The sequence below is a fragment of the Protopterus annectens genome, chromosome 5.part0, assembly GCF_019279795.1.
Source record: "Protopterus annectens isolate FY-2018-M chromosome 5.part0, PAN1.0, whole genome shotgun sequence".
NCBI classification, from domain to species: domain Eukaryota; kingdom Metazoa; phylum Chordata; order Ceratodontiformes; family Protopteridae; genus Protopterus; species Protopterus annectens.
The window spans coordinates 43,356,245-43,380,311 of NC_056735.1; positions in this window are offsets into that span (position 1 = coordinate 43,356,245).

Here is a 24,067-nt window from a genome sequence, read left to right on the forward strand (position 1 = left end):
TTAGACAGGACTGCTGGGAGGTCTGGTATATGCCCAACTGCTACAACACTTAGCACCTGCTCTGGAAGATGGGATATAAAATCCTTTAATGGTTGCCATTCTGTTTGTCTTAGCAGGACTTGAATGTTGAGGCTGGTGATAGTGGCCAGAAAGACTTACCAGTTCAACTATAAACCTGCAAAGCTTTGAAGATCTTCAAGCAGGTTCAAAGTTTTTGTGTTTCTACTTCATATTATAAGGTTTTTGTATCTGCTAACTACTATCATGGATGCTGTATACTAGTTGGATGCTGACATGCTAGTATCTTACAGCAGGGTCTGCTGAGCTACAAATAATCTGAAATGTTTTACAACCTTGCTAGGATATGAAAAAAACAGCCTACAAGCTGATAAGATTTCTCCAGCATCCCAGAGAAAGCTATTGTTCTTTGTACTAAGGAATCTGTAAGTTTACTGAGACTTAGTCAGTCAAACAAATTAGAAGTAATATTCTCCACATAACAAAGAATATGAAGCTACCCAGGACAGTGGGGAATTTGCACACTTACACTGGTGCCACCAAGGTGACCACTGTCCGCCTGGTACCAAGTGCTTATGCTATTGTCAGTTTTACCTTTTCATCAAAATATTCGCAAACTAGATGCCTTAATCTGGTATCTTTCCTGAAATAAAGAGGTTTTAATTAAAACTGCTGTGGAAAGAGAGGATCCTGTGACTGGAAATCATTACATTTCTGTGCTATATGATATGGGGAAACAACTTGGCATCCAGTACACAAGGTTGCTGGAAGTGAAAGTGAAAAGGTACAGCAGTGACTGCAGTACGTTATGTTAATCCAGGCATCAGCTAATCCTTTTTGCATTTTCCCATCACTGCAACCATTGTGATACTTTTACATTACTTTTTGCCAGAATCCACAGTAACTAAAGTAGATGGCTGCAAACATATTTCCCTGCACAAAGATTAACTATAATAATACTAATCATCATCATCATCATCATCATCTGCTTCTTGACCTGTCTTTGGATGGATTGTTCTTTGCAAAATATGTCTCTTATTATGCTGCTAATGGAAAGGTCACATATGTGCCACTAAACCCAATTCTAATTAATTCAGATCACTATTAGCCCACAAGCAAACATACATGGAGAAATTCAGAGTGGCATTGAGAGGATGGGGTGTCATTAGTTCAGTTTTAAAGTGCTTACAATGTCTGTTAGATCTCAGACTGAAACCCCATATGTCCTCTGTGTGCTTTAAAAGAAGCCTTGGCAAACTGACTTTAGTTCTGATATGTATATGTCAGCGATTCAGCATGTTGCACACTTCCCTTTCATGCCATGGAAGATCACAAGGCTGTGAGTTCTATGACCCTCCAGGTGCTTGGATTAATACTCTGATTCGAACATTACAATGTAGCATGAAGAGGGGGGTCTATGACACAACATCGAAAAGGCTTTTCATCGAGTGGCTTTATAATCAAAAATTGTGTTAATAAAAGTCACTTTTGTGAGATCGCAGTACAGTGAAGATTGGAAAATTAGCCCTTTCCTCACTGTAGTGCAATCTCGGAGTTGGCATATATATTTAGTACTGAGTGTTGGGGGTGCAGCCCCCCCCCACACACAAAATCAACTTCTATTAATGCAATTTTCAATTATTAAGCCATTGGATGAAAGGCCTGTTCGATGCCGTGTCATAGACCATGAAGAGGGTGCTTTACTCTTTGTAATTTAGATATAATATTAAATCATCATCATTATCAACCCCCCACTTTTCCTGTTTTCTACATGGGGTCAGGGTATCATGTTAACTGACGCCATCTCTCTCAATTCAATGCCACACTCCTGCCTTCTTCAACACTCATGCCTAACTTTCACAGATCTTCTTTCACATACTTCATCCTCCTCTTTGCTAGATGATTTCATTTCCTCTTACCTTCTTCTTGTCTGTCCCAAATCTTCTTCACCAGATTGTCATCTGCTTTTCTGCACATGTGCCTAAACCATCATAATCTGTTCTCTTTGATCTTTTCTGCAATTGATTTCCTCTGCTCTTATGTCCTCATTTCTTTGCCTGTCCCACAGTGTGCATCCTACCACCTTTCTCAGACACTTCATCTCCATCACCTCTAGCTTCCTCATTTGCACTGCCTTTACTGCCCAGGTTTTTATGCCATACAGTAGTATTGGTCACACCACTGTTTTGTACACCTTACTTTTCAGCTTCTTAGCATTCTTCTAACATACAATAATTCTATAATTCTGACACTCTGTGACAGTTGGCTGCACCTCCTCTGATTATAGCTTTGACCTTTTCATTCAGACTTCCCTTCTCCTCAACCACTCCTCCAAGATACTTGAAATTATTAACCTGTTCCACTATCTTCCTTTCTATATCAATTCTTAGCTTCTTCTGATTTATCCGTTTTGCTGATATTACCACTGTCTTATCTGTGCTTAGTTTCATCCCATGTGCCTTTAGTTTTGCATTCCATTCCATTCCCTTATCCTTTGTCTGTACTGCCACATCATCTGCATGTAGCAACTTTGCTGAACTGTCCCCTCCAACCTGCTTGCTGATGTAGTTCATCACCAGTATGAACAGCAGTGGGATCAGAGCTGAACCCTGATGCAGACCCACTCCCACTGGGAACTACTCTGTTCATACTTGCATCATCAGGTCCTTGTACATAGCCTGCACTAATTCTACCAGTGTCTCTGGGACTTCAAACCACCGCAATACTGCCCAAATCAGCTTTTACTGGGGCCTTTTCATATGTTTTCTCCAAGTCTAGGAATACCTATTTGGACTATTTCCTCATCTCTAGCTTCTTCTCAACTATCTGCCTCACTACAAACATCAGGTCAATTGTGCTGCATCCTAATTTGAATCTGAACTGCTCATCTCCCATCTTGCTTTCTACTACTCTGCGTATCTGTTTATCAATCACCCTATCCAGAACTTTCATATAGTGTGACAGGAGTTTGATGCCTATGTACTGCACACAGTTGTGGATGTCCACTTTGTTCTTGTACACTGGCACTAGTATGCTTATTCTCCAGTCATCTGGGATATGCATTTCTCTCCACTCTACTATGAGGACCCTCAGGAGTTGTTGCTCCCCTATCTCACCCAGCATCTTTACCATATCTGCTGTCACCTCATCTGAGCCTGCTGATTTCCCTGACTTCATTTTCCTTAGTGCTATTCTTACTTCTTTTAGGGTGGACTCCTGTTCTTCTCTCCTTGTAGGCTGTGTCTGGGGCAGTACAACTTCTGTCGAGTTTTCTTCATGCAGAAGCTGCTGGAAGTACTCCTTCCATCTGCCTTTAAACATTGTGTGGACATGGTGAGCAGGTTGTTGCTGGCATCTCTTATAAAGGGTATCTGACTATCTCTGTAATATTAAACTGACATCTTATCTGTCTGAGTTGGTAGCAATTCAGATAGCTTTTAAAGATCCCAAGGCACTTACTCGGGGAGCACTAGGACAAATTTCTTGGGTTCTGGTCAACTTCACCAGTCAGTACATAGACTACCTATGATTATCCTTGAAAATAAGCCACCAGTCTAGTGGGTCCATACAGTCAATGGCGGGTAAATAAATGCATAACAAATTCATACATACATGCATACATACATACATACATACATACATACATACATTCATATGTCCATACATTCATACATACATACATACATACATACATTCATATGTACATACATTCATACATTCATACATATATACATACTGTTAAAAGTGTAAGGATACTTTCAGGATATCTCACCCCTAATTTGTTTGATGTGTACCTATTACACTCTTTGATGAACCATGTTTGCTGCACTTTCCCCAGGATGGCAGAATAACTAATCTCTGTTAATTCCTACCTCCCATTAATGAGTGACCATAGTATACCTACTGCCATACACCATGGTGTACCTATTGAGATACACCATGATGTACCTACTGTGACACACCATGATGTACCTACTGTAATACATAATGATGTACGTAATGTGATACACCATGGTCTACCTACTGTGATGCATCATGGTGTACATACAGTGATACACCATGGTGTACCTACTGCGATGCACCATAGTGTACCTACTGCAATACACCATGGTGTACATACTGCAATAAACCATGGTGTACCTACTGCAATGCACCATGATGTACCTACTGTGATGCACCATGGTATACATACTGTAAAGCATGATGGTATACCTACTGCCATACACCATGGTGTACCTACTGAGATACACCACGGTATACCTACTGACATACACCATGGTGTACCTACTGAGATACACCATGATGTACCTACTGCAATACATAATGATGTATCTAATGTGATACACCATGTTCTACATACTGCAATGCACCATGGTATACCTACTGCCATACACCAAGGATGTACCTACTGTGATGCATCATGGTGTACATACTGTAATACACCATGGCATACCTACTGCAATACACCATGATATACATACTGCAATACACAATGATGTACCTACTGCAATACACCATGGTGTACCTACTGAGATCCACTATGATGTACTTACTATGATACACCATGATATATCTACTGCAATACACCATGGTGTATCTGCTGCTATGCACCATGGTATACATACTGTGATGGACCATGGTGTACCTACTGCCATACACCATGGTGTACCTACTGCAATACACCATGGTGTACCGACTGTAATACACCATGGTGTACTTACTGTGATATACCATGCTGTACTTACTATGTTACACCATGATATACCTACTGCAACACACCATGGTGTACCTACTGTGATACACCATGGTGCATCTATTGCAATACATCATGGTATACTCTACAGCAACATGGCTTTGATAGCTCACTGTAGGCCAATAACAGACAAGCACAGACAAACAAGGTTTGAGTATCTAAAAACAAGTGAAAATCCCACATACTTAAACTGATGTATCTTAATCTAACTTCACCTTCTCAAATAAAACCTACAAATTTTGTTTCTTGCAACTCCCATATGCAGGACTTAACCCTACACCCTAACTACATGGTCAAACTACTGCTGGGAAAGGGGAACAGAGTACCTGCACAAACTGTAGTCTCACAGCTACATCATTTTAATAGCAGACAAAGGCTGGGAAAGCAAAATCATGTAAATTAGATTCGCTACAATGACAGCATCTCATTCTTGAATCACACTATTAAATTAACAATCAGACTTATATCAGGGCTTTCTCATTACTTGCTCACATGTGATTTGGAGTCACATTTAAAGCTTAGGCTAGCAGGGTAGGAATGAAACCATGCGCCCTTTCCAGCACTAGAACTCTTAGGTCACAGGTGAAGGTCACAATCTGGTTGTCAGACCGGTACAACAGTGTTGGTCTTTTTTTTTTTTTCTTTCCACTTATACTGACAGCTAGAATCGGTAAGGATGAAGGGTTGCCTTTTATTGTGAAGTCTTCAAAAAGTACAGAATGTTAACCATGCTAGTCCCTTTATTTTTAACTGATCGGTCTTGCATATGGGAAGATGTCCCCTATTTCCTGCAAATTTCATCTTAGCAGTAAAATCACAAAAGTTTAAAATGGTTCAGTATTGCTAAGAAGTTAATTATGTATTCCCTCCATTAGCAAAACGTTACAAAGAGCAACATTTATTACTGAACATAGGGTTTTCTTGGAACACACAAATGGTGCATACTGCACCATACAGAACTGCAGCTGCAGAAAAATGTATTCCATTGCACAGTATACACGCGTGCGTGTGCGTGCGCGCGCACACACACACACACACACACACACACACACACACACACACACACACACACATATCCACAGACATGCACACTCATGATTATAGGAACTTCAAATAGCTTTGCAGTTTCTTCATTTTCTGAGCATTAAACAAGGGATTTACAGTCCTGATGTATTCTGCATTACCTGTTCAAAATGGCAGTGTTACCCATCCTATTACAAATATTATCTCTCTTGAAATACTATATTTATTTACAATATCTGCACTACGCTTAAAATTCAGCAGCTCCTAGAACCAGTGTTTGGGATCAAACATATAAATAAAATAATAATCCACAAGAATTCAGGTACATTGTATGACATAATATAGGAGTGTAGCACATTGTATAACTGTTGAGGAAGTTCTTAGCTTACGTAACAGGCCTGTAAAGTCTTTTTTTTTCATGTAGTTCCATTTTATTCACTGGTAATATGTTGGCTCAGGGCTAAACATAAAACTAAATATTGCACAGTCTTTTGCTCCTTTATGATGCTGACTACATACATGAGCTACATTTCTTGGTATTTTTTTAATACACCATTTTAAGCACATTCTAATCATGAAACCATCCTTTTACATTACATAAGAAAATCATTTTCAATATATAACCAAAAACATGTAACCCTCTCTACTCACTCCTCAGCCCCAAATTTTAATTCACATAACTCCTGTGTAGTGAAGTGTTTCAGAAAGCAATAACAGTCTGGTAAAGTAATTTAAATCACTGTTCCTATTTTGTTTGCTGCTCCGACACAGATGTAAAAATGCTGGAACTAAAGACTGCAGGCAAATTATGTTTCTGTTGCAATCAGTATGTGTGGTCAGCAGAGAGTAAGCAAGGAATTGTTTTAAATTGATAGCATAATGTAGTAAGACCTGGCAGGGAGATGCAAGTGAAATCATTGCTGGCCTGGAAATCAGGAATGGCAAGGACTTCTTATTCACAAGGGCTAATGATAACACCCCGTCTTCCTCTTCTACCCAAATGAGCTATTGTGTGCTATCAGAATTACCTTCCTCTGTACATGCTGGGGCCACTGACTCAGCAGGAAGTACTTATTTTGCACATTTTTTTAATTTCCTTTATTAATTTTTTAATGGTATTTTAATTTTTCTCAGAGGTCTGGAAAGCCATTCTCTCTCACTTTCTCAGAGGATAGTTTCCTTTCTGCAGGGTTGATTAGGCTATACAAGTTAAATATCAACAAAACATTGTTGTCCGATAACATTGTTCATTTAACATGTGCCAAGGGCTACATTTTGGGAAGACTGTGCTCTTGTGCATATATATTTTTTTTAATGTTACAATGGAGTAATTCCGTTCAACAAACTCATTTAGAAGGAGGTCCAATGGCAAGTGAATGTTAATCTGGCTGTCAACAGAAGTAACAACAAAAGCATATCATTCTCAGCCTATAAAGAAAAAAATGAGTCCATGTCAAAGAAACTCCAACATGGCTGAACAATACACTGCTGTGTATCAAGGCCAAGGGCAATGAAGCGAGAGAAATAACATGGCAAATGTCATGTTTCTTAAGGATACAAAAAACAAGGATTTAGTAGAAGTAATTTGTAAAAAACAAGATTAATGCCATCGATGGAATTAACACTAATGTTATGCAGGCAATGATAACCACATTTAACAAGGCTGCAGTTGCCAAATCAGAAAAACAAGCATTTTCCATGTAAAAATGTCATTTCCACTTACCTTAGTTTTCTTGGTTTTGTATTTTTGTATGAAAGTTATATAGTGGTGTTTTTATAGATGTATATCCAAAGTAAAAACACTAAAAAGTTTTAAGTTCCAATTGCTGACTTGCAACGTGTGTCCACATGACACTGTAGCTGGTAATTTAGCTACATGATGAAAGAAATGGAGGCAGAAAAAGTGAAAATCAGTCAAAACATGAGCGATTGGTCATAGCACATCATAAATACAACAATTGTGTTCCAGAGGTCGCAAAAATATGATCTTACCCATAATGTGCAAATTGTTATAGATTAGGAAGCGACGATTTGAGCAGCTTTGTGAACAGAAAAAAGGTGGAAATCAGTGCAGAAATATTGCAATTTTTTTGCTTTTTTTTGGCTGACACACAAAGAGGGCAGCCATGAGCAGCACATTGGAATAAGGGTCAGGTATGAATCTACGTAATCAGAAGGTTGGCCAGGACAGAAGAATCATTCTGGCCCTATCCAGAGGGAGGTTAGGGTCTCATCAGTGCAATATCAGCATATGGCAGGGTAAAGGCACAAGTGCAGTGCACCATTTGTTAGGAATGATGGGGCTACAAATAACACTGCATAGTGTGTAACATTGTCCATGGCTAGGCTATAAATGGATTGATGTGGTGTGGGCTGAGATCCCCAAATCCTTGCAGAGGTTACTTCTCTCCAGAAGCTAAGGCAGGGTGGAGTTTTAGTAATAGGGAGATTTGAAAGTCCCCCAGTTGGAAGAAAGACAGAAAAGCTTTGGGAAAGCAGTCATTTCTTTCCTTGGAAAAAAAACAGAAGTATTTTGTCTGCTAGGGTTGTACTTGGACATGAGAGTGATATAGTTTCTGAGGAAATGTATGAATGTAAGAATGACTGCACTATGTCTCTTGAAGCATTGGAGACTACTATATTCTGCTACTTATCGGCCTGACAGGACAAAGGCCCTCTGCTGATGGAGAGAGAACACCTGTCTATTATTTCTACAGTTTATGCTTAATCATGCTATATACTGGGGACAATTTGCTCAATTCTGTCTTCTAGAGGAAAGATTAAACTATTTAAATTGACTTTTTGTATTTTGATTTGCTATATGAACTGTATTATTTTCTGTTATAAATAAATTGTGTTGTGGGCAACTGAAATGTGACAATAGTATGTGCAAGAATTAAATAAATAATACATAAAGATATAGGTGACCTCCAAACCCTGGATCCAACCCAATTTAGCTTCATCAAGGGCAGATCTTGCCTGTTAAACCTGTTGGATTTCTTTGAAAATGTGACTAGAGCCATTGACAATGGCAAATCTGTGCACATAGCATACCTTGACTTGGCAAAGGCCTTTGACACAATCCCACACTCAGGCATTACTGATAAACTTAGCAAACTGAATGTAAACCCCTTTGTTGTAAGATGGGTTGCCAAGTGGTTCAAAAACCAGACACACACTATCAGACCTGTCACCAGTGGGGTACCACAAGGGTCAGTGCTTGGCCCCCTACTGTTTGGTATATACTTCTCAGACGTTCAGGCCAAAACTAAGGGGCTGTGGCTGACCAAGTTTGCGGATGACTGCAAACCGGGTGCAATTATTGAATCCCCAAATTATGTAAGTGTACTTCAGGAGGATCTTACGCAGACCAACGACTGGTGTATTAGTCACGGTCTCAAACTGAATGCAAAGAAATGCATCATCAGTCCCTTCGGTAAAAACAATGTGCCTTCACACTAGCAAATTAACAACAATGCCCTATGTACCAATGAAGTGGTAAGGGATCTGGGATCACAAGTAGACTGCGACCTTAACTTTGACCACCATGTGTCTACTGTTATGGGGAAGGCTTTCTACATTACACATTGATTAGCAAAGGCATCACCTCTAGAGCAAAGGAAGTTATAACCCCACTATACGCATCACTAATCAGGCCCATATTTGAGTATAAAGCCCTTTTTGGCATGTACTGTACAAAGCACCTGTAGCAATTAAAGAGACCTCAGAGGTTTCTAACAAAGAAAATCAAGTGACTCCAGCACTTGCCTTCCACAGACCGAATAAAGTCCCTGTCACTATACTCTGTATTGCATAGACTCCTTAGGGGAGACTTGTGCCTGGCTTACACAGCAGTTTCCAACCCAAAACTAATGAATTTGCTGCACATCTCTAAATCAAACGAGACTAGACCTAGCCATGCCAAGGACCTAAATATGGTCTGCAACATGAATAGGGTGGGCTGGAGGGACAGATTAATCTCCCAGTGACTGTTGCTTCTTTGGAACAGGCTGCCAATTCACGTGAAGCATAGCACCTCTGACACTGTTCAAAAGGAACCTGGACGAGTGGATGGGCACCGTAAATTCTTACCAGGGACAGTACCTACAACCCTCCTGGATATGGGCAGTCATTACTAAATACAATCTTGGTATTGACTAGTGTATCTCTGGTATTACATTGGGATAAAACAGCGAGGCTCAAAATGACCTTCTGGTCAATAGCCTAGTAACCTGCTATGATCCTATGATCCTAAAAATAAATTGAACCAAATTGCATTCCTATAACTGTTCATCATAAACACTTCAACATTTTATGCTCATTTGTCAGTGGAAGAATCTGTATTGTGTGTTTTGCCCTTCAGTAAAAGTTAATATCTCATTTAAAAACTTCAAGACTGTTTTATTCTCTGTTCCTGAGTCAAGAAGCCTCAATATGTCACATATGGGGAAAAATGCAATTGGCAAAACCTGATCCTGCACTACTGAGAATACAGGCCAAAACTGCTTGTGTGTGTGTGTGTGTGTGTGTGTGTGTGTGTGTGTGTGTGTGTGTGTGTGTGTGTGTGTGTGTGTGTGTGTGTGTGTGTGTGTGTGTGTGTGTGTGTGTGTGTGTGTGTGTGTGTATATATTACCTGCCCCAACCCTAACTGAACAACTTAATATATTCATCAGAGATGCTTTTACTTCTGTGCATATGGTTAATAGAATACAGCTGATGTTTTTTTTTTTGTTAAACAAGAAACATCTTTACTGATATCACTTATGCCATAGGCAATCATACATTTATATAATTGAAAACAAACCATATTGACATATTTTAGTTGCAAACATTATTCATCAGATATAATCTTCTGTACAGTCGTTGTCAATCAAACATTACATAGCTCATTAAATTCCTGCCTTCCCTTAAACCTCATTACTCTGCATGTATTGTTTCCACAATTCCCATTTTTTCTAAAGATCCCACTTCCAGGTCTTTCATCTCTGCTATTATACTCACAACTTCTAGTAAAGTTGGTTTAGATTTTGATTTCCATTTTCTAGTACTTGCTTTTTTGGTGGCCACCAGAATTAAACTCAGCAAGACCTTACTATGTACAGGCAATTCTGATTCTGTTTCATGGCCCAAAATATCATTCCCTTAGTTGCACCAATTTGCTCTCCCAGTATTTATGACAGAGTAGTCTACAGGGAATTTTTAAAGCCTGCCAACTCATTACACTCCAAAAATATGTTCCCAATTAACCTCTTTCTTCCCCATCACACCTGCAACATTTGCTGTCTACCTGAGGAAAAATTCTTTGGAGTCTGCTTGGGGTATAAAAATACCCATGTAAATACAAGCAAAGATCCTAAATCTTCTAGATGTTGTTGCTTATTTGGGAGCCATACAAATATCTGTGATGCCCGTGCCCAGGCCCAGCAATCAAGGAGCATCAATCCTCACCACTAACACCAGTGAGGGACATCTCATATAGGAGTAAAGGATAACTAATACACACAGTAAAGTCAATTTCCCTTACGAGCACACAGAGATCACAGTCAGTCTGGGGCTGGTCGCTCCCTTGCTCTCCAGGTCCCCAATAAGACTCCCCACTGGCACAGCTACAGGGTCCAGATCTCAGCCTAGTGGGCACACTAAAACCTCTAGCACCCTCTCTGTCCAACCAGTGCTTCGTGTCCCTACACAAGTAGCTGACACACACACACACACACACACACACACACACACACACACACACACACTTTGAGATAAGATTTTATACAACCACACATACACTCCTGGGGAAGGCTGGCACAGGTTCTCCAGCTGTGCCCCCTTTTCCCAGACTATATGATAGTACCCTGCCACCACACACTAATAATTATCAGCTACTCAAAGGCCATTAGAAGGGTATCCAATTATTATTGTGCAATATTATTATCCAATTGGTAGTATGATTAAACAGTCAAGGCTTATTAGAGTGACTTGGTACAGGATCCTTATATACATGCAATGTACAATTAGAGCTTAACTTATCTCTACACAAAACAGCCACAGTTGAAAGGTTTTAAAATATTTAATAATAAATAATAAAAACACAAGACAATACTTCTTACTACACAGTGCTAGTCAAGAGTTCAGAGATCACAGAGAAATACTTAAAATAATTCATTAGTACAGTTCTGACATCACAGAAAAACACTTAGTCTAATATTTCTAGTTTCTAGCTATTTCTAGGAGAAAACACAAATCTAAGATAACATACATATAGAACATAGGCAGTGCTGATGAGTTGAAAGCTCAAGACAAAAATGCTTAAAGCTCTCTGATTCTCTCTGCCTTTAAAATCACATTCCTGGTTCCTATTACATCACTCTTCACACTTCCCTGGGTTCCCAGGCTAACAGAAACTACATTTACATTCTTAACATCTCCTTGTGTTATCTTGCAGCTGGTCAGGAAGCAGAACAATAAAAATATGTTTGCATGTTTAAATCTAGCAATTTAGCTCTTGGTTAAAACAATAGAAAGAATCTCTTCATCTAGATGGGCTGGAGCCAACCTTAGATCAAAGGGTCACAACATGCTTTACTTGGTCAGCTTTCTGCCAGCAGAGTGTACTGTTGTTACATTAATATTTACAGATAACAGAATTATCTCCAAAATTCTATCTGGCTAGGCTGGCAGCCTTCACACCCCCCCCCCCGGAAAACTCAAGCAAGTTTTTCAAGTGACCCATGAGATACGCTGCTTAAGAGGGTTAGGTCTATCTGAGTATACTTTATCCCATTCCCTGTCTTGAGATCCCATCTGCATTGGCATTGCTAATCCCACTGCGATGCTGCATGGACATATCATATGCTTGCAACCCCAGGCTCCATCTTAGCAACTTGGCATTTTGCTGGCTGGCTCTGTTTAACCATGTTAGGGGGTTGTGATCTGTCATAATAATGAATTTCCTTCCATACAGATAAGGCTGAAGTTTCTGCAGTGCCCACACTATGGCTAGACATTCCTTTTCTACAGCTGCATAGCATTCTTCCCTGGGTTGGAGCCTACGACTGAGATAAACCACTGGGTGCACTTCTCCCTCTGAAGAAATCTGGCTAAAAACAGCCCCCACCCCATGGTTTGAAGCATCCACCTGCACAACAAATTATTTGCTGTAATCTGGACTGGCTAATACAGGAGGTCCTCCCAAAGCTTCTTTAAGTGTCTGGAATGCCTGCTCACATGGTGAGGTCCACACTACCTTATCTGGCCTGTTCTTCCTTGTCAGGTCTGTGAGGGGAGCAGCTATGGTTCTATAACAAATGCCCTCACCTGCTTTTTGGTAACAGGTGCAGGCCATGCCTGAATGGCATCCACTTTGGCAGGCTCTGGCTTTATCTTACCACTGTAGGAAACTTCTGCCATACCCACCTGGCATTTGCTCAGCTTAATGGTCAACCCTGTCCCCTGTAGTCTGCCCAGCACTTCCCTGACATGCTGACGGTGCTCTGGCCAGGAATGGCTTTAGATGGCAATATCATCTAGGTAAGCAAGGGCAAACCCTCCTGCTCCTGCTAGGATATGCTCTACCAGCCTCTGGAAAGTCACTGTGGCATTCTTCATCCCAAAGGGCATCTTTGTGAACTCATACAAGCCAAAAGGAGTCACAAAGGCTGACTTCTCTCTAGCACTGGGAGTCAAGGGCACCTGCCAGTAACCCTTGGTAGGATCAATGGTTGTAAGATACTTAGCCCCACCCAGCTGCTCTAGGGCCTCATCTGTCCTAGGCATGGGGTAAGCATCTGACTCTGTGTGACTATTTAATTTCCTGTAGTCCACACAGAACCTGGTGCTGCCATCCTTCTTTGGCACCAGCACCACTGGGGAAGCACAGGGACTGTTGGACTCTTGAATCATCCCTAGTTCCAACATTTCCTGTACCTCTTCCCTCAGAGTCTGTTTGACTCTCTCTCAGGCACTCTATAAGGGGCCTGCCTAATAGGCCTTTGAGGTCCTGTATCCACCTGGTGCTGCCCCAGGTGGGTGCACCCTGGTTTCCCAGTGAACATGTCCCCAAATTCCTGCAACACTGCTCAGATTTCTTGAACCTGGGTAGGAGATAGCTGCTGGGACATTGCTACCCCTTTCACTGAGGTGTCAGCCTGAGCCTCACTGAAGAGATCAATCCCCAGATCTCCCTCAGACTCCTCCTGCAATCCACTGCAAATGCACAGCACAAGGGCCTCCCCTATCATGGTAAGGTTTAATCATGTTAACATGGTACAGTTTGTGCCTCTGCATTCTGCCTAGAAGTTCCACCATGTAATTAATATCACTTACCTTTCTTACCACCTTGTAGAGTCCCTCCCATGCTGTATGCAGTTGTTGTGTCTGACAGGAATGAGGACCATTACCTGCTGCCCCACAGCATACTATCTAGCTCGAGCATTCCTCTCATACCACACCTTTTTCTGTTGTTGGGCTTCTGCCAGGTTCTCCTGGACCAAGCCCATGAGTTGTCTGAGCCTTGTCCTGAGGTTTAGGACATATGCCATAAAAGACTCCTTGTGAGACTCACACTCACCTTCCCACTCATCTTGAATTACATCTAGAGGTCCCCTCACCCTATGCCCATACAGCAACAGAAAGAGTGAAAAACCTATGGATTCCTAAGGAACTTCTCTGTAAGCAAACAGATGGGGCAAATATTTATCCCACTCCCTCTTAAACTGATCTGCAAATGCCCATAGCATGCACTTGATTGTAGAGTTTAACCTCTCAACAAGACCATTAGTCTGGGGATGGTAGGGAGTGGTCTTCATGTGCTTCACCCCACAGGATTTCCACAGACAGGCCAGCAGGTCTGACATGAAATTGGCAACTCTGTCAGTCAGTATTTCTTTTGGGAAACCTACCCTGCTGAAAATCTCTAACAAAGCATTTGCCACCTTCTCTGCCTCAATGGAGGACAAAGCCACCGCCTCAGGGTATCATGTAGCATAATTCACTACCACTAGGATATACTTTTTCCCTGTGTAACTTGGTTTACTCAGAGGACCCACAATATCCATAGCTACCCTCTGAAATGGCTCCTCAAGTCACAGGCAAAGGCATCAAAGGATCTCTCCCTTGTCTCCTGCCTTGCCTACCTTTTGGCATTGCTCACAGGTCCTGCAGTACCCTGTTACATCTCTGGAAATTCCAGGCCAATAGAAGTTCTGCATAATATGCCTCTTTGTATGTTTTATGCCCATATGACCTGCAAAGGGAATTTCATGGGCTATGGCTAGAAGTGTCAGATGGTAGGCTCTAGCCACTACCAACTGCTGTACTCTCTCACCTTCTAGCCCTCCCTCAGGGGTCCACTCTCTGTATAGTAACCCTTTGTCCCAGTATACAGATTCCCCCTTTCCTTGAGAATCAGGTGCCTCCCTAGCTGCCTGCCTCAGGCCTTGCAATGTAGGATCTGAGAGCTGATCCTGTCTCAACTCTCTCCTTGTAACCCTTCCCAGCTCTCCTTCCACAGGAAGTCTGGCATCGTCTGACAGTGGTGCCTCACTATGACCCTGGGTACTACTACTCAATTCTACCTTTGCAGTCACTCTGTCCAAGGGACCATCAGTACCCCCAAGCAGCTGTGGCTCACCTTCAGTCTCACTGCTACAGGGCAGCTCCCTCCCTGAAGTAACCACCTCACCAGTCCTGGCTGCAAGTATGCAGTCTGTCTGGGTCTCCCCCAGGCTACCAGACCCACATGTTTGTTTCCTAGGCTGACTGCGTGTAACTGCATAAGCACAGGGTACTGCACTATCAAAATCATTCCCTATCATGATATCTGCAGGTATATCTTCAAACACACCTACTTGCTGGCTTCCTTTTCCACCCTCCCAGTCAGGGTGAACCCTAGCCAAAGGTATTGGGAATGGGATCCCTCCTAAAGCCCTGACTGGAATAGACTGCTCAGGCAAGTAGTGTTCCTCTGTAACCATTGCAGGCTTTACAATGGTTATACCAGAGGCTGTGTCTCTCATGGCAAAGGCCTCTTTGCCATTCACTACAATAGGATATAGCCTCTGGTGGTAGTTTGGTACCCTTGTTTTTCCAAGACAACCTACTATTGGCATTTTGTCTTTCCCACATACTGGCACCCACACCTTTTGTTCCCCACCTTGCTTCCATGGACACCTGTATGCCACATGGCCCCACTGGTTGCATTCAAAACATTTAACCCTAGCTCCTGGACATTTACCTGGACTAGTGGCTTCCCCTGCTACTGGCAGATTCTGTTGGAGCAGTCTGTGCTGCCCACCATGGGTTCCTTTAGACCCATGAGCAGTACTGTGGGGTCACTTTCCTGTGCAGGGCTACCCTGCTTGCCAGGTATAGGTCTCCCTTCTTCCCCAACTCATCTGAAGTAGCACATTGTCTATCAGCTAACCAGATCCTCATGTCCTCAGGCAAAGTGCTAAGGGCTTGTTCCCTCACCAAAAGGTCTGCCAGCCCTTCAAAAGTGGTGACCTAACATCCACTCACCCATCTATGGAAATAAGTGCTCACTTCAGCAATATATTCATGCACACGTTCATCTGCCTTGCGTCTATGCTCACAAAACTTTTTCCTATATGTTTCAGGTGTTTGCTTAGGCAATTCTAACAAATGCTTTTAAATAGCAGTATAATCAAAACATGCAACATCCAACATTTTTGACAATACAGTTACAGCTTTACCACTGAGTAAGGGGGTCAGGAACTGTACCCAGAGTCTTTGGTCAACACTATAGTGTTTGCATACCCTCTCAAACATATGAATGAAACTATCAAAATTATCTCTCTCTTTAAACTGCGGAAGAAATTTACTGACCTGTTGTGCTTCTGGGGTCCAGTTACTTCCTTCCTCATTACCTCCATGACTCTGGCGAAGAGTCAGCATCTCCTTCTCATGCTGCCTCTGCCTCTCCTTTTTCTCAGCTTCCAGGCGTAGCAGTTTCTCATTCTCCTCCCTGCAAACGTCACAGTTTCTCATTGTCATCACTCTCTAGATGCCTCAGTCTCTCAGTTGCTTCTGTTTCCACATGCCTGGCCTCCAACTCAAATCTCTTTAGCTCCAGATGGATTTTTAAGTCCTCTGCAGAAAGGTTGAGCAGTCCATTATCCAAGGGTATTATTATCTCCACTGCCAGTCTGATTGTCCTCCTGGTTGCTGTTTTCTGATGCAGCTGTAACCAAGGCTGCAATCAGGTCTGCCTTAGTCAGGTTTCTATGCACCAGTCCCTAGCCTGGCACATCTCCGCCAGCTGGCTCCTTGTCAGCTTTCCATTCTCCTCTGTTGACATGCGGCCTGCTCACCCTGACTAACTAAGCTAACAAAAGAAATAAAACAATTGTGATCTGAACTCAGAGTATTCACTGCATGGCTGATTTAGAGTACAAAACACCTTCAAAGCTCACTGTACACAAGCTACAGGAATTCACTCTACCCACACCACTACAAGCCAATTAGTATTTGCCACCAATTAATATGTGATGTGGTTATCCCACCACTGCCAAACAATTAATATGTGATGGCCGTGCCCAGGCCCAGCAATCAAGGAGCCTCAATCCTCACAACTAACGCCAGTGAGGGGCATCTCATATAGGAGTAAAGGATAACCAATACACACAGTAAAGTGCAATTTCCCTTAAGAGCACACAGAGATCACAGTCAGTCCGGGGCTGGTCGCTCCCTTGTTCTCATGGTCCCCAATAAGATTCCCCACTGGCACAGCTATAGGATCCAGATCTCAGCCTAGTGGGCAAGCTAAAACCTCCAGCACCCTCTCTCTCCAACCAATGCTTCATGTCCCTGCCAAAGTAGTTCACACACACACACACACACACACACACACACACACACACACACACACACACACACATACACACATACACACACACACACACACACACACACACACACACACACACACACACTTTGGGATAAGAGTTTATACAACCACATAAACACTCCTGGGGAAGGCTGGCACAGGTTCTCCAGCTATGCCCACTTTTCCCAGACTATACGCTAGTTCCCTGCCACCACCCACTAATAATTATCAGCTACTCAGAGGCCCTTAAAAGGGTGGCCAATTATTACTGTGCAGTATTATTATCCAATTGGTAGTATGACTAAACAGTCAAGGCTTATTAGAGTGACTTGGTACAGGATCATTATATACATGTAATCTATTCTTAGAGCTTAACTTATCTCTACACAAAACAGCCACAGTTGAAAGGTTTTAAAATATTTAATAATAAATAATAAAAACACAAGACAATACTTCTTACTACACAGTGCTAGTCAAGAGCTCAGAGATCACAGAGAAATACTTAAAATAATTCAATAGTACAGTTCTGACATCACAGAAAAACACTTAGTCTAATATTTCTAGTTTCTAGTTATTTCTAAGAGAAAACACAAATCTAAGATAACTTACATATAGAACATAGGCAGTGCTGATGAGTTGGATGGTCAAGACAAAACTGCTTAAAGCTCTCTGATTCTCTCTGTTTTTAAAATCACATTCCTGGTTCCCATTACATCATTCTTCACACTTCCCTGGGTTCCCAGGCTAACAGAAACTACATTTACATTCTTAACAGCTCCTTGCATTATCTTGCAGCTGGTCAGGAAGCACACCAATAAAAATACGTTTGCATGTTTAAATCTAGCAATTTAACTCTTGGTTAAAACAATAGAAAGAATGTCTTCATCTAGACAGGCTGGAGCTGACGTTAGATCAAAGGGTCACAACATGCTTTACTTGGTCAGCTTTCTGCCAGCAGAGTGTACTGTTGTTACATTAATATTTACAGATGACAGAATTATCTCCAAAATTCTATCTGGCTAGGCTGGCAGCCTTCACAATATCCTCCCATTATTTATTTGTGAATTACTTATCCAGTGTCTCTTCCCAATTGTTTTTAACCTCCCCTGACTGATTCTTATAGTTATCATTCAATATTTTATATACCATACTAATTATCCCTTTTAACAGCAATGTTGTTCTAGATTCTACTAAAAACTCTACCAGTGGTGGTCTTTCACTTAGGAGCCCCCTATTCCTTTCTTTTTGCCTGTACTTTAATATCTATCCTTACATACATATATACATACAAATATTTCAAGCACAGACATTAATGCCCTTCTAGCATGCCAACATACCAAAAACACTTGTTCGCATAATAAGTGTCCAGGCTGTTCGTAAAATATCTAAACCTAGTACTTGTTTTAATGCAATTTAGTAGTCTGTTCCATGTATCAGCTACTCTGCCAGTGAACCAATTAGTACACTTCTTATTCCTATAGAATCTTCTACATAGGTTATCTGATGATTCTCTAGTACTTTTTGTTAACCCCAAACATTTCCAGAGGTAGTTGTTTCTAAATGCCCTATATGCCTGAATAAGATATTCTCTTAGATATCTGTAAGAGACACTGTACAAGTTCAAATATTTTAGTCTTTCATAATAGCTTAAATTTTCACATCCATGGATACCATTGGTACCCTTGATATATTTCCGTTGTACTCTTTCCAGTTCACTCACGCTTGTTTTCTTATAGCATTTCCATATGGTTATTCCATACTCAAGTTTGAGGCTAATGTAACTAACAAGCAATGAATTCATTATTTTTGATTTCCTAGACGTTATAAATCTTATTATACAACCTATAGTTCTATAACTATCATTAACCAATTGGTTGATATGATTAGAAAAACACATAGCTGAATCTATCCATATACACAGGTCCTTAAATGAGTCTACAGCCTTTCAATCACTGTGTGCTGTATTAATTATTCACCTTTCAATTTATGCCTACCAAATCTCATATGCTTAGTTTTTGATGTATTTATCAGCATATTATTCTCTTGTGCCCAAATGGTCAATTTAGTCAAGTTATTTTCCATATATGCCTTATCTGTAACACATGTAATCAGTTTACCCAATTTTGGGTCATCTGCATATAGACTGTAGAACACTTCAGATGAAAAAGTTAGGTCTGAAAGATACAGTCTAAACAAGTAAGGGCCTAGGACAGAGCTCTGTGGGACACACTGACTGTAACCAAGGATTTCACCTGTCCAGTTGCTGTATGATACTTGCCATGTCCTATCTGTCAGCCATGCAGCTATCCATCTTATCAAGAGTACATCAATACCTAGTTGTACTAATTTATTGATCAGTGTTATGTATGACCCTGTCAAATGATGAAGTTAAATTTATATAAATTACATCACAGCACAATTTTTCATTCATAGCTGTTATTATATTGTTATAGAACATCATGTTACAGGTGGTAATAGATCTGTTTTCAACATGTGCCTGCTGATATATGGTTTCAAGTCCCAGCCTATCCAGTTCTGCAAATAACTTATCCAATATTACCTTCTCCATTATTTTCCACAACATGAAAGTAGACTTAAGGGTCTATATGACTATGGGTTTGCCCTACTCCTCTTTCCCTTAAAACAGTTTTAATAAGCGCATATCTCCAATCTTGAGGAAACTCTTCATGTTTATATGACCTACTGAATAATAGATATAATGGTACTGTAAGTTCTTGCTGAAGTGTTCTCAGGTCATTGTTACTAATTCCATCTCCTCCCTGTGCTTCGTTTGGATCCAGTTTGGCAGTTCTTTTTCAATATAATCTAATTTGGTTCCAGTATCTGAGGTTACCTGGATGTCACTAGGACAACTTCCCACCCCTTTTGTTGAGCCAAGCTGTTTTGAATAAGATTTTGTAAATAAATCTATAGTCTGCTGAGTCTGAGAATAAATTTTAGAATCTGCACACAGTTTATCAATTTGTGTCTTTACTCCTTCCACATCTTATGTATCTATCAAAAGGTTTCCTATTATGCTCAATATCTTTATATATGTTTTTTTCAATTTTTTCTTGATCTTGTCTCACACTATGCTTAATCTGTTTGTCCAGCTTATTTATTTCACTTTTCAAAGTTGTAGTTTGAACTCTCTTCCAATCCTTAATAGGGAAGATAATATCCAGCCTGCAGTCCATATGTATTAACTTAATACCTTACTTACTTAATACCCACAATCACTTAATCGCTTAATACGTATACCCCTTTTCCTTTCCTCCCAGCCCTTTGCCTCTTTTACATTAATGTATATCCCAGTAAATAAAATCTACTCCTAAGCCCACTATCTGAGCTGTATTTTTTAAGCTCACAATTAGTACTTCCATCCTCCATTTTGTCTTGAGCTCCTCTTTCTCTAACTTTCTTCTCACTTTATTCTGATCAATAATTTCCATACTTACACTTAGCCACAAACTTATCTATTTCTAGCCATATGTGTACTGTCAACTCCACTCAATACAGCCTCAAGAAACGTTTTACACTCTCTCCCGTCATCTCTGTACTCACTTGCTATCCCCAAACATACTTAGTATTAATGCTTGATGTTCTCATACTAGTCTACAACCCCTACTACTTAAAAGTTAAAACTTTCTATTTCTGAAATGTATTCGGCAGCTCAGAAATTAAGCTATTTCTCTAAACTGTTTTGTCAACAAACACCATATCTACTTCATTTAAAATGTTAAAAGTTAATTTCTTCCTGTTGGTACAAATGTTTTTGATTGTATATTTCTTTTTTCCAATTTTGTAAATTAATTTATTTTTAGAAATGCATGTTAAGTATTGATGTTTATATTGTTTAAACTTCTACTGTTTAAATCTTGTACTGTGGAGCTTTTCTCCCCGGGCCTCTACTGAAAATGGATTTCTGACCCAGTCAGACTTCCCTGGTCACCAAATGTCAATAAATAAATAAATAATAAATTACTGGCCTCTTCCCATTCTATTACCTTTCCCTCTCTAATTATTTGCTCTCAGTTCCTTGGTTTCTTCGTCAGTTTTCTCCAGTAAATTCCAGCCCTTTCTTGTTTATTCTCTGTACCCCTAACTGCAGTCATCCCTATTGACAGAATCTCTTTTCTCCATTCCCATGTTGGCTTAGTTTTTAGAATACTTTCTGTTCCTTTAGGAATATGATATTCTGTATAGTTACTGTTGTTCTACTTAAGGATTTGCATCTGAAATCCCAGTCTCTCCTTATTTCTTGAGCTTCCCCGTGTCATCATCATCATCCCTTTCTACTTTAAACTATAGCTTTCTGCTTGTGCAATGTATAGGAGTCTTAACTGTGTACCTCTGAAATGCCATTTTAAATCATGTAATCCCAAACCACCTTGATCTACTGGAAGGACCACCTTATCTCATTTGCCTCTTGCCCTCTTCCCCTCCCAGATAAAATCTTTCAACTCTTTTTTAATTGCTATCCACAGCTTCTCTTCTGGTTGATAAAAATATGCCTGACCTGTGTATAAAACTAAAGGGACTAAACATTTTCACTGCTTGTATCTTGCTATCCATAGCCATATAATAAAGCTTCCATTTTCTCAGTTTTTGTATTATCTTTTGTTTAGTCTCTTCTCACATATCCTTAGCTGCCATAACAGAATCCTTTTTAATCCATACTCCTAACTACTTCATTGTATAATGTTCCCTATAAATATGAATATTGCTGAACCAATCTGTGTGTGGATACATACTTTACAGCCATTGCCTTTGTTTATTGTGAGACAAACAATTTGAGAAGATAATGCACATCAGGAAATATAAAAAGACTTAAGATATAGACTCTGAGGTACAATGCAGAGGGTTCCAGACATTAAACTAGGTTAATCCTGGCAAGAGATGAAAGAGAGGAAAGACAGTGACAGGTGATAAGGATAGTTTAAAGGAAATATAATCAACAAAATAACCAAGTTTATAGTGTATTATCATCGAATAATAAAGGGAGACAGGAGAAAAATGCTGAGGAGAGATGAGAGATGGGAGGTTGAGAGAAAGGAAAGTGGTAGATGAAAGGAAGATGTTAGAGGAGAGGTGTGGGTAGAAAATTAGACACTGGAAGAAGGGGTGTGAAAGGGAGTTGTGGGAGGGTAAAGGAAAGATGGACAGAGGTGAGAGAGGGGTCTTGAATATATAGGAGAAAGAGGGTTGGGGGGATGAGTGCAGTGGCAAGACCAGTTTTTCTTAAGGTATTCTTGAGTGGCTGTTTTGAATTGTTTTGGGTGGTTAAGTGACCTAATTTCTAGGGGTAGTTGGTTCCAGGATGTGGCGGGGTTGTAGTTATAGAGTAGACAACCTGTTTTGGTCTTGGGTTTGTAAATCTGTAGCATGTCTTGGTCAGAGCCTCATAGTGGTTTAGCAGGAGACTATTTGGATATAGTAGAAGTAAGGCTGGGACAGAAGGAGGACAGGTATAGGATGGAGTGGATAAACTGTAGCTGATGTATTAGGAGCAGGTGGGGAAATTCTAGCCATTCTAGTTGCTTAAAGGATATGCAGTGGTGAGACTTATAGGCTTGGTTTGCAGAGAATCTGGCCACCTTAATACAGGTAGTTTCTAGTTTGGTGAGGAGTGTGGAGTTCAGATTTGTGAGTAAGTGACAGCTGTATAATAGAAAAGGAAGAAAAATGTGTGAGTTATTTTGGCCCTGTTGCTTAAGTATTTCTTGTTGTGGTAAACGTGTCTGAGTTTCTGGTGTGTCTTTTTGATACAGTTAGTCACATGCAGATCAAACTTAAGCTGATCATCTATTATGACTCCTAGTAGTTTTGTGCTCGGTTCGACTGTGATGATTGTTTGATAGAATAGTAAAAGTAGATTTGAGATTAGAGAGGTTTTTGGGGAGAAAGAGTAAGAGATTGGTTTTCTTAGGGTTGTGAATTAATTTGTTGTCACTGAGCCATGTCTCTATGGTGTTGAAAGATGCTTGGGTAGTAGTGCGGAGGTCTGATGGATTGTCGGCAATGGTGATGACAGTAGAGTCACCAGCATATGGGACAAGTGATGATTGGGGGCAAGAGGTGTGTAGTAAATTTGTAAAAATATTGAAGAGTAGTGGGCCAAGGACAGATCTTGGGGGACTCCCATTTCCACAGTGAGGGGGGGGGATGAGCAGAAAGCCATTTGACTGATTGCTGGTGGTGTGAGGGGTAGCTTGAGAACCAGGAGATAGTAGGAGGACAGAAGTTTAGGTTAGTTAATTTGGCCAAGAGAAGAGGGTGGGAGACAGTGTCAAAGGCTTTGAGGGGTCCAGGAACAGGTAAAAGACAAGTTTATTGTTATCACAGGACAGAGATATAGTATTGATGAAGGATATTAGTGCTGTTGTTGTACTATGTTTGGGGCAAAACCCATGTTGCGTGGGTGTAAGGAGGTTTTC